Here is a 5,109-nt window from a genome sequence, read left to right on the forward strand (position 1 = left end):
TTTACATTTTACTGTGGTTAGGCTATTGTGGATACATTTGCCTTAATAGTTCTTATCTTTTTAGGTATGCATATTGAAATGCTTATTGATGAAAGTATATGGTGCTGTATTTTCTTCTAAATAACCCAATGTTGGGGAACAGGTGTTGGGAAAAGCGCGTTGGACTCGGGAAGAAATAAAATTGGACTTGCGCTGACAACTTTTGAAGCTGAGTGATGCATATATGGGAGTTCCCTATCCTATTTTTTCTGCTTTATATATATATTTAAAATTTTCCATAATGAAAAGTTAAAATAATCACATTAACAGCATTTCAAAGCAGCAAACTCCTACAATTATATAAACACATACGAAACTAATTCTAACACTCAGTGCCAGTCTCTTCCTATTCTCGGCGTCTAATCATTTGACGAACAAGTCCAGCTCTTCGGAAAATCTTTTCCAGGAATTGCTATGGGCAGTATTGTTTTCGAGAAGGCTGAACGTGAGTTATGTATGAAAGCTTAATATGAAAATGTGTCTGATGCTTCCACCATTTGACCTGGATTTTCTCGAACCAAGGAAAATTTTACACTGGCATCTGGCTTACTTATATAAAGTGCTGGTACCTTGATAAAATCTCCTTGACTTACAAACAACAGAGACAAGCTCTGATGACTGCTTTGAACAGTGGAACACACTCAGGATTGCTAGGTCAAGTCATGTGAGTCTCAAAAGCATAAGCCTGTGATCTTGAGTAGTTGGGGGATTTATTCATATGTTCTGTGTGTTGTATTAAAACAAGTTGACATTTTAATCCTGTGATATTACTAAGATTTTCTTTTGCTTACTCACAGATCCTAATATTTTAATTGATTGGACCAACACAGAGTGGGACATTTTTGTGAAAAGAAGCGTTACCAAACTACATTTTTTAATCACCTAATTCTATAAAATCATAGAAGTTGTAGGGCTTTTATTTTTCTCACTGTTTTATGTTAGTTTTGATTTCATAAGGAAAGGTGTAGAAGTTAGAGGTGCGTGTGTTGTTAGTGGCATTATGAATTTAATAGGAAAACTTGCATTAGGTCTTACTGCATTCATGTATCCATTAATCCATTCTTTTATTTAAACAGGTTTATTGAGTGTTTAGCTCACTCTCAGCAAGCTCAGCTTAGGGGTACCCTCCATACCTGCCTTCATCAAGTTTCCTGCTCAGTGTTAAGGGTTCCTCTGGGGGAAAGTAAGAACCCTAAGAGGTGAGGAACAAATTAGGATCTAATGCCCACACGTCTGTAGAGGGAAACCAAGTTTATTCCTCACCATGAATCCCTGCTTGGGTATGGCAAATGACTTCATCTAATCACTTTTAAAGGGGGGTTTCATAGACCATTTATGAACCTGACAAGGGTCCATAGAACCAGCTCATGATTTGAGTATTCTTCCTGGGAAATAATCTAGCCGTGAAGTTCTTCAGAGTCTCAGAATAGCTTGTGACATTAAGAAGGTTGAGAACAACTACCTTGCCAATTTATGTTCATAATGCACGAATAATGATGATTCATTAATGGTGATGTATCAGTTCCTGTCTTCCACACTTGACACAGGAATGCTGATGCATTCTAGTGGCAGAATACAAGGAAATCCACGTAGAATGACAGATGATTGGGTAAGACAAAGGTTTTTAATCAGTCCTTTCTTGGCATGGCTCACTTTCTTCTGAGATTTGCCATTCGTCGTCGGCAGCCGTCCGTCTCGAGAGACGATGGTGTAGCTTCTTAAGAGTCTATCTGCACCGCCGAGAATGGCTGTGCAGTCCGACTCGGGAGTGACACGGTATCTGTCTCCTCCCGTGTTGAATCGACATCTTGCGATGACGCTGGAGTGTCCTCTCCAGTGAAGCTGAAGCTACAGAGCCTGGGCAGGGTGATATGGAGGGTCTGCTGTTGCCCATGCAGCAGACCCCCCCTCTCTTCGCAGCTGAAGGGTCCAAGGGAAAGACGGAGTCAATACAGCTTGGCTTCAGGTGCGCCGCAGGAGTTGCCGGTGTTGACTACAACGTCAAACCGCCTTAGGGACTCCGGCTCCGGATTTTCTGTCGGGGTTTACTCCCTTAGCCTTTCCCCTGAAGAGGTATGCCGCAAGGCAGCGGAGGTTTTTTGGAGTCAGAGTTTTCCTTCTCTGATGTGCCCTGACTGGAAGATCGAACCAGCGACACTTAGCTCGCAGGCCGACGCTCAATCCACTGAGCCAAACCAGCCAGGGCTCAAAATAATGTAATAATTAATAAATAATAACAAGAATAAACTATATTACATACTCAAAACTGTAAACTTACTTTTGCCCCACCCTATATTAGTTTGTGTGTGCATATGTATGTGTGTGTATGTGTATAGCTGTTAGCCAACTTTCTAGTGATATCCAGTTTTTTATTTATTATGGATATGCTGACTTAAGAAAGGATCACATAGTGTTGTTGCCTGATAATCTAAGTAATACAGGATTAGTCTTGAACATTCTAATGCTATCTGTAGCATTGTCATTATAATAAATAGTAATCAAAACAATGAAGTCCAGAATGCACTGTTCTCACAGTTCTTCTAGGTTCAGTCAATACGAGATATTTTTTCCTTTTAGCACTTTGCATTTTACTGTCAAAGAAGCATAGTCATTTCAAGTTACATATTTAATTTCCCCATAAAAATGTGTTCTTATTTTTGATTGAATAAGTTCTTAAATTTAATTATTAATTTCAATTTTTAATTAATTTAATCTATCAGTCTGTTATTAATTTATTGTTAGGATCTTCATAAATTTAAGTCTTATAATATTTTTCCCTATAAGAATATCATGGGTTTAACAAAATCTTGTTTAATAACCTAAGAAGTGAGTAGCATATATATATATAAACATATATGTGTGTGTATGTGTATATATGTATATGTACATATATACACACATATATATATGAATTTTTAATGTTAGATTTGTCTCTGGATTTCTAAATGACCTGACAATATAATCTTTCAAAAGTAAAAATATGTCTGTTTGTACATAAGACATACAAAGTATTCATACTCAAAGAATATGAAAGAGAGTGTGCTTATAAAAATAGTGAGATACTTCTTTTGATTGAAATGTTGATAGTTTGAGTTTAGTGCAATGATCCCAGAGGTTAATAGCTGATGTTTTTTTTCCCCTCTTTTAAAATTTAATACAGATATCTATGTGATATTTATTAAACTTAGTTTCTTTAACTGTGATTTGGTATTACACAATACATTCTTAATAATATAGCAGAGATTAAAGGATCTTTACAAATTGAAATGTGATGCTTTTGTCTTTAATATTGATATTTTAATGGCCATAAATGTGTTTTTACTATAACATTAAATGCATGTTTGACAATCTAAATTTTGTGTGATGTCAATATCACAAACTATGTAAACTATATAATGCAGATGTAGAAAAATCTGGTTAGTATATAAACAATACTTGGCACCATTAACAGTTTTATGGCATGAAATGTACATATTAACTTAAAAATCCTAGATTTGAGCCCTAAAAGTGCCTCTGAAATATCATTGTATTGCTACTAATAAAATTTACAATCTATAATTGAAATTTTTTAAAAAACCATCTGCCTCTCATTGAGTTATAACCCAAAGCATAAAATAAATATCCCAAGATCCATACAGATAAAAATAAATGTTGCAGGAATAAATAAATGAGGGAGAAGAGGTAAATTTCTCATGTAGAAGAATTTCAAATAATTTATCTAGATATTCCATTGTCAAGGAAGGGAGCACAACTCCCCACTCAAGTGTGGCCGAGCATAGCGAATTCCTTCCAGAGAAGACAGTGTACAAAGAGGGAAAATAAGAGTGACCTTACAGTGGAGAAAGCTGACCTTAAAAAAACATCTATAACCTCAGTTAAATCATGGGAAAACATGGGACAAATTCTAGTTGAGTCAAAATGCTTCAAAATTATAAAAGGTATCAAAACCAATGAAAGTCTTGGAAACAGTACATGCCGAGAGAAGACATAATGACTGAATATAATATAGTACCCTGAATGGGATCCCAGAACCAGCAAAAGACATTGGGTGAACCAAACTCTAATGCCGTCAAAATCTGACCAAATCTCATGGAAAGAACAGCTTTTGGTGTTCTTTCCATTCATTTTCCTGGAGAAACTAAATTCTTTTAAAGGAAACTTAGGGTCATTCTCATGAGGTTTTCTTTGTTGTTGTTGCTTTTTTGTTTTTGTTTTGTGTGTGTGTGTGTGTTGGCATGTGCACACGTGTGTGTGTGTGTCTTCGTACTGCCATTATTTTTTAATTATATTTTATTCATTATGCTATTACAGTTCTTCTAATTTTCTCCTTTAAGCCGCCCTCCACCCAGCTCCTTCCACTCCCTCCAGCGATCCCCACCCTGTTGTTCACATCCGTGGGTCATGCATCAAAATGTTCTCTGTATCTATGAGTCTGTTTCTGTTCTGCTTGTTTGTTTACTTTGTTTTTTTTTTTAGATTCAATTGTTGACAGGTATGTATTTGTTGTCCATTTACTTCCCTTGTCTTTAGGGTTAAATTCATAAAATCATCTCTAAGACAAGGTCCATAAGTTTATTACCAATATTTTCTTCTTTGTAATTTATTTTTTCAGATCTTATATTTAGGTCTTTCATCTATTAGGAATTAATTTTGGTCCATGGGGACAAGCTGTAGTCTTGTTTGATTCTTTGGCACGTGGCTTTCTAATTTTCCCAGCACCACCTATTGAAGAGATTTTCCTTTCTTTACTGTATGTTTTTGGCTCCTCTGTCAGAAATTGTTCACGCATATACTTGTGGTTTTATTTCTGGGCTCTCAATTCTGTTCCATTTGTCTGTCTGTTTTTCTGCCAAGGTCATGCTGTTTTGTTGCTCTGTAGTGGACTGTGAAGTCAAGTAGTATGACAGCTCTGGCTTTTTTTCTCTTTCCCCAGGATCGCTTTGACTATTCAGGGTCTTTTGTGGTTCCATACAAATCTGATTTTTTTGTTGTTCTATTTCTTTAAAAAATGACATTGGTATTTTTATGGGGATAGCATTATATATGCATGTGGATGTTTTAACTATACTG

Source organism: Furipterus horrens, unplaced genomic scaffold, assembly GCF_987537825.1.
Source record: "Furipterus horrens unplaced genomic scaffold, mFurHor1.1.pri manual_scaffold_1, whole genome shotgun sequence".
Taxonomy (NCBI): Eukaryota; Metazoa; Chordata; class Mammalia; order Chiroptera; family Furipteridae; genus Furipterus; species Furipterus horrens.